This window comes from Lygodium microphyllum, chromosome 6, assembly GCF_053477565.2.
Source record: "Lygodium microphyllum isolate KBCC chromosome 6, Lygodium_microphyllum_v1.1.10, whole genome shotgun sequence".
Taxonomy (NCBI): domain Eukaryota; kingdom Viridiplantae; phylum Streptophyta; class Polypodiopsida; order Schizaeales; family Lygodiaceae; genus Lygodium; species Lygodium microphyllum.
Genome location: NC_141140.1, coordinates 67489585 through 67503286, shown reverse-complemented (window position 1 = coordinate 67503286; position 13702 = coordinate 67489585).

Below are 13702 nucleotides of genomic sequence, written 5' to 3'. Positions count from 1 at the left end.
AGATTGAGGGACGTTACAACAATTGGAGTCAGGTATGTTTATGTTTCCCTCTGCACACACGGGATGGGTCTCTGCCACCATTACAAACCATGCCACCCTATTCTATACACTGCATGATAAGGCTCCCTGGTCTTCCTACTTGCACCTATGCCTGATGGGTGGAATACACGAATGCACCATCAATTGTGCACACTGGCATAATCCCTCCCAATCACTTTCCCCTTGTTCAGTTCGACATCGGCCGTGAGTTATGGGATTTCATCCTTATTCATTGAGCGATGTGTGTCATGGGGTGAGCGACTGTTCTATCATCCTCTTGAGTGCCCATGAGTTTAGAGTTCTATTCTTCGTCATTGACACTTGAATCGACGGACTTTATTGACAAAACTACCTCCCTGGGTGTTATTGCATGGTCCTCGCCATGTTGGACGTATTTTGTGGTGCCCCCTGGTCCCTCTTGTCGCCTGATGATGACTTCAATCTTTCTACATCAACAATGAGGGTTCCCTTCAACCATCTATGAAATGGGCCAAGTGATCCTAGCCCTACTTTTCTGTTTGCAAGTGTATGTTATGTCTTAAGTATGGAGACATGTCCCTGCGCGTCTGATGTGCATACCCCTTGCATATGTCATTAGCCAATCATGCGTGTCTACCACATACTAGTTCTGCCCTGATGGGGTCCCTTCCTCACCCACTCACCCTTGTACCCCCTGTCGTCGAGGCCATTTTCCTTGTGGTTGCTTTTATTGCGCAATTTTTTCCTTTTCTATGTGAACATACCCTACGTTCACCAAACTCCCGATCCAAGATTATAGTCCTGTTTGTCCCTTCGAATGACAGACTTTTCCTTTTTACATCCCCCTGTTTTGGCTTACTATTTTTGTGTTATTAATTTTTGAAGCTTTTCTTGCACAATTGGATGTATTTCCATACGAACGCGCCCTTATTGCTTCGAAACAGTGATCTAACAAACCAACCCTATCCTATGCTTTCCCTTGGATATTTTTTTTCTTTTAATCACCTGCCATTCTAACATATGGTTTGTCCGTAATTAATTTTTGTGTGGTTTCATGCCTTTTTTGTGTACATTTTGGACCTTTTTCCATGTGAACCTACCCTATTCTCCTCAGAATTCAATTTTGATTGGATTTTCTTGTTCGGACACCCTTTTTGCACAATTATTCTTTTTCCTCCACCCTATTTTGACCTCTCGATTTTTTGTTATTAATTTTTATTGGTGTTATCGAGCTCTATTTTATTGTTTTTTTCATATGAATGCCTCCTAACCCCATCCAAACTACAATTTGATGTGACAGCCCTAAAGAATCTATATGCCTTGACCTTTTTTCTTTTTTCTACCCTCCCTTTCAGTGCACGGATCATTTGCTATTAATTTCTCAATCCCGTTTCGAATACGATTTTTGGGTTTTTTTCATGCGAACGGGGATTTTTTTTGCTCGGCACTATGTTTTGATGTGATAGGATTGTCAAGCACAATTTTTTGCACATTTTTCCTTCTTCTCTCACTTCATTCCAGCTAATGGATTTTTCGATATTAATTCCCGTATGCATTTTCGGGGTTAATTTTTATCTTTTTCGCATGCGAACCCCTCCTTCCTCTGAATATGCATTTTACTATGCTCACCATGTGAATCCCCTTTCCGTTGACATTTTTCATTTTTACTGTCCTTCGTTGTGGTGGCCAAATCTTTTTATATTAATTTCTGTATCACGTTTAGGGGTTGATTTTTGGTTTTTCCATGTGAACGGGTCTTATCTCCGTCGAAACTGTGTTCTGACATGATAGGCCTATTTTGTATGAATTTTCTCATAATTTTCCTATTTCCATGTTTCATTTCGACGAATGGATTTTTTTATATTAATTGTCGTATGCATTTTTAAGCTTGATTTTTTGCATTTTTCCCATGTGAATGCCCTGATTTGATCCCAGACACCCCGTTGTACTTTTCCACAGTCTCTCCCTCGCGTTTCCGCCCCATTTCCTTTTTACCAGTTTGTGTTCTAGCTCATGGTTTGCATGTTATTAAATTTTCTCTGTTTTGTCGTGTCCCTCTACGTCTTGCCTCACGCGTGAATGCACGTGTATTTGTTTTTACATGCCTCGCGACGCCCCTGTGGCGTCTATGCCTTCCTCCTCGCCGTCTTGGCCCCCATTGCTTCTCATCATTGCAATTTTTTTTAACCCCCACCCCACACACACGTGCGGGATGGGGGTTGCCTCCATTCTTTCTTCCTTTCTTTTCTTTTTCTTTATTTATAGTTTTTTTTAAAGCCAAAAAGAACATACAAAACCAACCATCAAACCAAAAACAAAAAAAAAGCCAATCCAAAAACCAAAAAAAAAAAGAAAAGAAAACCAAAACAAAAACAAAAAAAAGCACACCCAAAACAAACAAAACAAAAAAAAGAAACGTCAATAAAAAATTTACCTTTTTTAAAAAACACAAAAAAAAAAACAAAATGAAACGAAAAAACCAAACCAAAACACACAACACCACCACCAAACAAAACAATAACCCCCACCAATCACTTTAAAAATAAAAAAATAAAAAAATAATAAAACCAAAGAAACAAAAAAAACAAAAAACAAAAAAAATCAAACCCCCCTCCCCCTGACGGTTTTTCCCTCCCCCTACCCTTCTTCTCTCTCTTCTTCTTTCTCTCCCTCTCTTTCTCTCTCCTCGCTATCTTTTCTGCTCTTCTCCTTCTTCTGTTTCTTCTTCTTTTCCCTCCTCCTCCTCCCCCCCTTCTTCTCCTTCCTGCTCCTCCCTCTTATTCTCCCTCCTCCCCTTCTTCTTCTTCTTCTTCCTCCTCCTCCTCCTCCTCCTCCTCCTCCTCCCCTTCTTCTTCCTCCTGCTCCTTTCTCCTCCCTCTTCTTCTCGTTCTTCTTCTTCTTCTTCCTCCCCCTCCCTTCTTTTTCTCCTCCCCTTTCTCTTGGCCGTCGCCGCCCCCGTCTACGGCCGCGGTCGTGCCCTGATTGTCGCCACCACACCCCTAGCTTGCCACCTCGCCATAGTCCTTGGCCCCTGGCTCGCCACCTCACCCCCATCCTTCGCTGCCTCACCGCCGTCCTTTGTCTCCCAGGCTGCCACCACTTCCCTCCCCGCTAGCCCATGACATCCCCCCATCCAAGCTCCTTTTGGCCCATCCCTCTCATTTGAAGCCCCGCCCCCCCAATCTTTGGCCGCCGTCCATCCGTTTGGAACCTCTCCCCCTCTTTTTACCCCCCCCCCCCCCCCCAAAAAAAATTAACCCCCGCTCGCCCATTTGTCAACCCCACCTTTCCCTACCCTGCCCATTACACACCCTCTTCTCCTTCTTGCTCCTCCCTCTTATTCTCCCTCCTCCCCTTCTTCTTCTTCCTCCTCCTCCTCCTCCTCCTCCCCTTCTTCTTCTTCCTCCTCCTCCTCCTCCTCCTCCCCTTCTTCTTCCTCCTGCTCCTTTCTCCTCCCTCTTCTTCTCTTTCTTCTTCTTCTTCTTCCTCCCCCTCCCTTCTTTTTCTCCTCCCCTTCCTCTTGGCCGTTGCCGCCCCCGTCTACGGCCGCCACCGCGCCCTAATTGTCACCACCGCACCCCTGGCTCGCCACCTCACCATAGTCCTTGGCCCCTGGCTCGCCACCTCACCCCCGTCCTTCGCTACCTCATTGCCGTCCTTTGTCTCCCAGGCTGCCACCACTTCCCTCCCCGCCAGCCCATGACACCCCCCCATTCAAGCTCCTTTTGGCCCGTCCCTCTCATTTGAAACCCCACCCCCCCCCCCCCCAATCTTTGCCCCTCGTCCATCCGTTTGGAACCTCTCCCCCTCTTTTTACCCCCGCCCCCCAATATTAACCCCCGCTCGCCCATTCGTCAACCCCATCTTTCCCTACCCTGCCCATTACACACCCTCTTCCCACCCCCCTCCTAAGCCCCTCTTCCAACCTACTACCCCCCCGAAGACACCCCCTTTTTGGCACCCGTCCCCTCGTCGACCCTCGCCGAACCACCCCCTCGCAGCACCTCACAGTCACCCCTGACACCGACAATTACTCCCCCCACCTCGCTTGCGAGTGTTTGTCGGGTGTGTTTATTGCGTGTTCGTATTCGTACGCTGCTTCGCAGATCTTCACGCACGAGAACGCACGTCTAGTCTTCTTCGTGCGCTGGTGCGTGTTGTCCGAGCACACGCCTGTTGTTCACACACAACCCGTGTATCTTCTTTTATTTATTATTTATTATTTTTTTAAAAACCCATTAATACTTGAAAAAAAAACCCCTAAAACCCTTAAAAATCATAATTTTTTATAAAAATTAAATTTAAAAAAATCTGAAATATTCTTTACCAAATTAAGAAAATTTTTGGTTTATCTTACTGGTTATAATACCAAGAATTAATTGCAAAAAATTTAAATATTTCAAAATACATTGAAAATTTAAAAAATAATAAAAAACTGTAAAAATCAAAATTAAATTCAAAAAATTTATAGAAAATTTCATCAATGCATTTGATTACTTTTGGAATATTTTTATAAGCTGAAAAAGCCTTGACACATGATCACCCTATTATTTTCAAGTCAAAATATTGAATTTTTACCTAAATTTATAGAAATTTTATTTTAAATTCCAAAAATAGGCTGAAAATTTACAGATCCATTGTTGAAGCCTAATGGTTCAAATCTCACTTAGGGTTTATTGTCGAAAGCTAGTTATTAATTTTTTAAAACTATAATAAATCAAACATTCAAAAAAACACACATAAATAACAATAAAAATGATAATAACACCCAAATACTAATCCGAATTAACTAACCCAGATATGACCCAACTAATCTCGTCTTCATATTTTTTTTTAAAAATGTGTTTCATTTTTTTTTTCAGTTGTGACTTTTGATTTTTTATTGGACTCATTGTATCTTGGGATCCATCCGTGTGCCCTCAGTCTCTTGCATACACACCCCTGTTAGGTATTTATATTTCCTGCTTTATTTATTTAGGTCACCCCTTAACCACGATTTATTGTTAAAATAAACTTAAATCATCCACTTTTCCATGCGCACTCGCGCCAAATACATATTTTTTTAAACAAATAAAATGAACCAGCCATTCACTTAGTACGCACTTCGTGCGCTACAAACACATTTAAGTTTATTAAAAATGAACCCTCCGTCACAAGTGCATGCACTATACAAAAAGTGCTAAATGCACACTTAATTTTTAATTGATGAATATGCATGTAGAGACCCAGTCTGGGTATCAGAGTTTGGGATTTGTTAAAAGCACCGTTGCACATTAATAAATTGTAACTAACAATTTAAAAATGAAGCGTTCTTTTCTTATTAAGGTTTAAAACTTAATAAAATTTCACCCATTTTTAAATAATTTATTAAAATGAACCCTTTACTAAAATCATTCCCCTCATTGCACTTTTTTCCTTATTTAATAAATGTGCTTCGTGGGATGGTCACATACAATCTTTTGAGCTGTCATTGCTTATCGAAGTTCTGGTTATGTCCTGAGTGGGTTATTGAGGTATTATGGTTTGATTGTATGATACGATTACGGGTGAGGTATGTAGTTTTCTTTTCTGCCTGATATACGGGGTCTCGGGTGCATGTTTATTGTATAGCATGAACCTTTCGATCGCATATGTGTAGAGGTCATGCCGATTTTTTTTCTAGAATGTGGATTATTTGGGGTGGCAAGTCGGTTAGCCATGTCTGAGGCATTCCCTATGATTGTATGTGTACAAAGTTGATCGCACTCTCATTACCACTCACCCCAAAGGATACTGATACTTGTGATCAATTTCTAGCCTCTTACAGTAAGAGGTCTGGTCCTGTCAGAGGAACTGTTGTCCAATTGACGCCTAAAAGTTTGGGCAAGGCTCTATCGTTACCCTATCGGGGAGACTCTTTCCCTACCACTAGACAATTGTTCTCAAATGAGGATATCCTTAAATTGTTGCAAAAGCAGACCTAGGATATGTTGGATCGCAAGAAAGTTCTTACCACTTTTGGCATCAATGTCTCCATGATCTCCAATCTTGTGTGGAAGCAACTATGCTAGTTCCTTCAGGACAAGTTTATGCCTGCCAAGACACCCTCTAATTACCTTTCAAAGGAGTTGTTTACATCTTCTAGAATCGTGTTAAAAGGCATAACGATTGATTGGAGTTCCTACCTTCTGTCCAAAATGGATCAACACTTTGTCAGAGCTACCAGGGGTAATGTCACTAATGTTACATTAGGATCCTATCTTTCTATCTTTTCGGCATATGCCGCCCCTTCGAAGGAAGTTCTTACCTTAATAGTTGATCCACCAGATGCTCCTCCCCCTGCTAAACACTCTGATGTCATCATTGAGGATCTTGATCCTATCCCTCATGTGGTAGTTCAGAGGAAACACTTAAAATGAGTGCCTGAATTAGCTCCATCTCCTCCTCCAGTCTCCGTTCTTAATCAATCTAGCAGTCACCTACCAGTTTTCCTCACAACATTGAATCTTTTCAGAGCACATCATGAGGGTACTCTAGAGATTCCCATCCCTTCAGTGCAACATTTGGTAACTGGAGATGCAATTCCCTTCCTATGTCAAGATGTTCAACGTTGTATTGAGTTCTCAGTGACTGCATGTATCCAGCAACTCTATTCCTCTTGTTATTATGATAAAGTACAACAGACCAAAGAAGAGCTGACAAAGGCAAATGCAGAGCTAGCTTCTGCTCATGAACGCTTTTCTGATCTTGTACCCAAATGGAGCAACAGACTAAGATCATTGATTCTCAGAAAATGGACATTTATAGTTTTTACACTCAATTGGCTGACATTAACACTCAAGTGGTCAATGTAACTAAGGAACGAGATAGCTTATTGAAAGAATCTCACAAGCTTCAGGCTTTACTAGCCGCCCAGACAGAGGAGCTTAAAATAGCAAATACCACCTTAGACTAGAGCGGAAACCAAATTTAGCACCTTAACAAGCAACTGGTCCAGTCACGTTCTTCTTCACAGAGCCCTATTGTGCAACCAATTCATTCTTTGACCCCTGCGGATTTGGCAGTTCTCCAAAGACAACATGCCACGTTATGCCCATTGTTTCAAGCTAAAGTAGAAAGATTGCAGTCCAGGATGGATTTATTATGGTATACATTTGACCAATTTTAGGAGTATGTTCCTCCCGACTAATCCTTTTTTGTCCACTATTAGCTGCAGAAGTTGGCCTTCTATATTAAGCTCTCAATGATTGATCTACCTCTTCCAGAGGATGGTTGAAGTGGAGCCTGGTCTTCTAATTTGCTGACAGAAGTTGTCCGTATGGTCTTTGAAGATTCTATGACTTTGGATACAATGCTGATGTCTTATATGTATCTACGAGGTGATCTATTAATTCCAGATGATGTAGATCAGACTTAGTATGTAGGGGATGTGGTCTTACAAGCTGCCTTATATGTTCACCATTTGGAGTTGAGGATAGATTAAATGTTCGAGTGCTATTCTTCTAAAGTGACTGCTTGCCCTGACATTTTATGGCATTCAATGATTGATTCTATAGTCTTGAACCAACACCAGAATACAACCTCTACTCATGTGCAGAACACTAACCAACTAAGGGTGGATCTTTTTGCTTATCTTTCCAAGAACCATCCATTTGATTCATCCGTCTTTGATGCCTATCATCGACAATCTGTTTTAGGTCCCTCTATTCCTAGCTTATTTTATTATCAACAAATGGCCCATCACTATGATACTTATTTTTCCCTTTATCAATCCAGCTCAGTAGCCATCTTACCTCTCCTTTTTCAACCTCAAGGTGCTCCTCAAATTTCAATCTTTACCTATTGTTCTTTCATTGAAGATCGAGTTTTTTTCCCTTCTCCGGCTTGTCCTTCCCCATCTATCCAAATACCTTCTACTTTTCCTGCTTATAAATTAACACCTTTCTTAATTGATTCGCCTAAATTTTCAACTAATCGTTCTTTAGCTTATTCTTCATTTTATGATTTTGCCTACCCCTCTCTTCATCCTCTTTTACTCATTCCTCTTCCATCTCCTACCACTTCTGTTTCTCAATCCCCTCAGTTGGTTAGTGGGTATGAAGGATTTGATTAGTAGATTCCAAGAAGAAGAGGAATGGAGCTCAACTGATTCTCTTACGAGACCACAGATTAACTGGTCATTAATTCCAGGGGACTGGACAACTGCTAGTCAAGCATACCAAAATTATCTCCATTTTTCCCAACAATATTCACAATCTCTAGATCCTTCAGTGAGATTAATAGCCCATTTTGCTTGGTACCTAGCATATATGCATAGACATTCCCATAATGATCAAAAGGCCATTCCAAAGCTGTGTATGAATGTCAATGTAAACATTGGTTCCCAACAACTGGATGTCCTATATTTTCATGCCCTTTGTTTACCTAGCAGATACCTTATTTTGCTAGAAAGAATGTGCTGCCTTCAATTCTTTCAGAATCCTCCAAAATCTTTTGTAGATGAATCCTTATCCATGGATCATTTTCATAATCATCAAGCTTTCAAGAGGTGTCATCTTCACTAATACCTCTGGCTGTATCTTTTATGCTTCTTAATGCTATATCTCTCTTTTGGAGGTGCCATTCAGATGGTTGTTTTGTGTTTGTCTTGTATTAATTTTTATGTGATGAGATCATGTTTGTTGAATAATGAATTTATTCGAGAACTCTCTTTTTCGACTATTGACACTGATGGTGATGGTCAATGGAAAGCTACGATGCAAAGCTGAAGAACCTCTTATATCCTTTACGAATTTGTCATGACTTTCTATTGTTTATAAGATGTGTTAATGCATAACAGTGTTTTCCTTTAGTTGTATTCTTTCTTAGATACAAGTGACAAAGTTGGGGTCGTGGTGGGGTAATTATTGAAAACAGAAGATCAAATTGAGCTCTTTATTGAACTTATATTCTTGTTTTCCTTTGGGTCGCGAGGATGCTTCCTTTCTAAGTGTGGGGATATGTTGAGAGTGGAAAAATACTGAATTTTTTGACTAATTTTTGTTATTTTTGAAGCTTGAATGGTTGATTTTGATGGATTTTGAGTGATGATTAGTTGTTTTGGAAATCTTTGAAAGTGTTTTGGATGATATTGATTATGCAGCTTGATTCTTAGTAGAATTATGAGGCTCTGTGATATTCTGATAGGTTCTGTCGAGGTTCTGATTGGTTTTGATACCTTTTGTTTAGCTTCTGTTTTGTTCTGATTTTCTTTTGTATGAAGTATGGATTGATGATTGATGAAGGTTGAGGTCTTTTAAAAGCTTATTGAATATTTTTTGATAGTTTGGAATGGTTTGAGTATGAGTTATGAGGATCTGATGTTCTCTGTTGACCTTTTGGAACCCTCTGTAAACCTTCTGTAGCGCCTTTGTCTCTGCTCTGTTTCTATTCTGTTCTGTTCTGTAGATCTTCTATAAGTGTTCTGTGGAATGAGGGAGTGACTTTGGGAAGTTTCTCTAACTTTTGGAAAGGATGAATCTAAGTTCAAAAGAACTAAAACAAATGGAATAAGTAGCTGTTGAAGACTGAAGAGCAAACTGAAGTGACAGAGACAGAAGTGAGCTATGAAGAGACACTATAGTGGCTCTGGTGCCCTTTCATACCTCCCCTGCTCTTGGGAGGTGCATCCATGATCTAAGAAGGATTACTATGAGTGATTATTGAGTATTGTAGAGAGGATATGATGTACTATTGATTGAGAGAGAGAGAGAGAGAGAGAGAGCCAATTCTGTCAAAAACAATGTATCTATCTATGAGAGATTGAGAGAGAGAACTATGAAGACAATGAAGATGAATCATATGTGATTATTTCCATTCAAAAATGATGTATTCTTTTGTGTTTCTTGTTCTATTGATGGATTCTATAAAGATGTTGAAGATTATGGTTGATTCTATCAAATCCGTGGGAGATATCTATTGTGATGTTGTGTGAAGATTTGTTCTTTTCCTTGTTGTGGTTCTCCAAAGGATGAAATAAAAACTTGTTGATGTTACGAGATAGATTTTCTTGCAGTAGAAACCCCTTTTCCTTGGTGTCTTTCTTGGGGCTCCATCTTTAGAGACAGTTTACATGTAGATATACTCCATAGCAAAATGGAGGTGCTATTAAGAAAAAAAACATGCATATTGCAAAGATGGCTCAAGCATTAATATCTAAAAGAGACTTACCTCATTACGATTTGGTTGAAGCAATTGCTATTGATGTGTACATTATGAATAGGACACCTATGGTGGCTATCATACATGGTATGACACATGAGGAAAAGTAAACATTACAAAACACCAGATTTGTCCCATATGAAAGTATTTTGATGTATTAATTATGAATATATTATTAATAAGTTATATAGAAAATTGGATCCCAAAGCAAAATAATGTATATTTGTGGGATGTTCTCTAGAGAAAAAGGGATACGAATGTTATGGCCTTGTTACATGTGAGTTGAGAGTTACCAAGGATGTTGTCTTTGATTAAATGGGTAGTTGGTATAGCAATGTGTAGAATACACTTGGGGTTGATGTATATGAGAGTGTAATTATGTAGAAAATAAGTCAACAGTCACAAGCATTGAGTGGGCCACATGAGCCACCTTATCACCTAGTCATGAGTCTAAGCCAATAAACAAGAGTAAGAAAGCTCATGTAGTGATTGCCATATGATAGCTATGTAGCTCATCACTATGCATACATGGCTAAGGTTGTGCATGATATAGAGCCCATTAGTTTTGAGGATATAGTAGATAATGAGCATTGGGATAATGCTATGGATGGAGAAATGGTTGCCCTTGAGACAAATGACACATGGAATTTGGTGCCTCTTCAAGAAAGTAAGAAACCTATTGGCTACAAATGAGTTTGCAAGGTGAAGCATAAGTTTAATAGATTAGTCAAGCCCTATAAGACAAAACTGGTTGCCAAAAGAATATGCTCAATCTAATGGTATTAATTATGAAGAGACTTTTTCTCCACTAGCTAAAATGGCTACTATGAGGGCTGTCATAGCAATGTCTATATCAAAGGGTTGGATCATGCATTAGATGAATGTTAAAAATACCTTCTTGCATAAGGAGTTGCAAGAATAAGTTTATGTTAAGCAACCACGGAGTTATGTGTATAAGGAGTTGCAAGAAGAAGTTAATGTTGAGCAACCATTGAGTTATGTGGATGACAATTATCCTAATTGTCTATGTGGGCTGTGTAAGGCCTTATATGGGTTGAAGCAAGTACTAGGGCATGTCATGATAGGATTATAGAGCATCTTGTTAGCAATGTATTTTGTAGAGCACAAGCTAATCACTCACTTTATGTATGTGAGAGTGATGCGGGTATTGTGGTCATTACTTTTCATGTAAATGATTTGATTATCATGGGTAACACTAAGATAGAGATTGGCCATGTGAAGAGTCTTCTCAAGGATGAGTTTAAGATGGAAGGATTTGGGAGAGCTGTACTATTTTCTTTGTATAGTGATAATCAAAAGTCCAAATTCTTTGGATATGTTGAAAAAACATGGTATGGTTAGTTATAAGCCACTATCTATATCTCAAGATATCACCGCTAACTTAGTGTACATGAGGGAGATGTGATTGAGGATGTCCCTATGCATAGAAAGATTGTGTATAGCTTGATTTATTTGTGACAATTACTAGACTAAATCCAAACTAATAGATGGTTTGGATAGTCAGTTTGGCACATATTCTGCTATATCAAGTCTATAGTTAACTATGCCTTATTTTACGTTGCAAGTATACCATTGGACTTGCATGTGTACATAGACATAAATTGGGCTCATAATTTTTTAGGAAAGGAGGTCTACTAGTGGGTTTATGTTTTTGTTTGGAAGTGTTTCTATTACTGGGAGTAGCAAAAATCAGTCTATATTTGCACTATCTAGTATACTAAGGTAAAGTACAAGGGTGCTACAATTGCATCATGTGGGATAGCTTGATTTATGGGGTAATAGAGAAAGCATCCCTCTCACTAAGTGTACCATTGCACTTGCATGGATACATGGATGCAAATTGGTCTAGTAGTATTTCAGATAAGAGGTCATCTAGTGAGCTTATGTTTTCCTTTAAGAGTGGTTTTATTACTTGGAGTAGCAATATGCATCCTATAGTTGCATTGTCTAGTACTAAGATTGAGTATAGGGTTGCTTTTGTTGCAGCACACGAGGTAGCTTGGTTCATGGGGTGGTGGAGGAAGCATCCCTCCTACCAATCTACTTGGTGATTTGGGGTTCCATGTGGGACAAGGAGGTTATCATTGACTGTGATGACCTCAGTAGCATTCAACTGACCACGAATCTAGTGTATCATAAGCATACTAAACACATAGAGGTCCATTATCATTTCATTCAAGTGAGGCTCTAGTAGGTGATATTGACTTGATATATGTTGATACATAGGATCAAGCTAAGGATATTTTCACCAAGGCCTTGGAGCTTAAAAGCTCCAATTCTCTAGCAAAAAGGCATTGTTTTTTTAACCTTACTAGTTTGAGAGTGAATCTCTCTATATTAATTGATTTTGATGGGATATTACAATAGCTTAGAACCAATATTCCTAACTGTCTTAACTCCCTTAAAATTTTACTTTCAAAAATGAAAGTTGATTCTGATATTTGAAAAATAAATTATTTCATCATCACAATTATAAGCATTCCATACTTTCAAAGTTCTAAGACACAAACTAGATATCATCATAGGAGGGATTATCCCTATTGGAATTTCGTCCTAAGCACCTATATTTTTTATCTGTCTATTTGAGTTTCAAGGTATCCATAAGGAACTTGGGCCTCAAGTAGTTTTGATCTATGCTACTATCATTGTTCATCTAAGATTTCTATAATTATTGCATCAAAATATTCAAAATTACCAAGGAAACACCTAGCTTGAGTTGGCATGATGGAAACATTGCTCATATGCACTATCTCACATCTAGCTCCAATGTTCCATCTTTCTAGCCTTGCCTTTCTTCTCCTTTGTTCTTTGTTAGCTTTATGCTTCTTCAAATCAAGCCTCATTGAGTTAGAAGGACTAGCTTGAAGAAAGTATAAGATTGGGTAGAGCAAGAAGAGGTTTTGGAGGGAGAAGTTGGTAGCAAGATAAGAAAGAATATGAATAGTCTTTTATGTAGCTTTTTAGGTAAATTTTTAGATACAAATAAGATATGTAACAAGGGTAAATTAAGTGATGATAGGGGGATGTAGAAGGGTTGGGAAAGGAAGTTTGGCTCCTTTTTAGAGTAGGGAAATGTAGCTAGGAGAATGATAGGGTTGTCAACAACAAGGAGAAAGACAAGGTGTGACAGCTTGATGTTGGAACTTGGCCACAACCCTCTTCTTCTTCAATCTCTCGCTCTCCCTCTCTAACTCTCTTCTTTCTCTATCTCTCTCTCTCTCTCTCTCTCTCTCTCTCTCTCTCTCTCTCTCTCTCTCCCCTTCTCTCTCTCTCTCTCTCCACACACACACACACACACTTCAAACTCTATCTTCCTCTATATCTTCTCACTCACTCTCTTCCTCTCTCTATATTCACACACACACACACACACACACACACACAAACTCTATCTTCCTCTATATCTTCTCACTCACTCTCTTCCTCTCTCTATATTCACACACACACACACATACAAACTCTATCTTCCTCTATATCTTCTCAC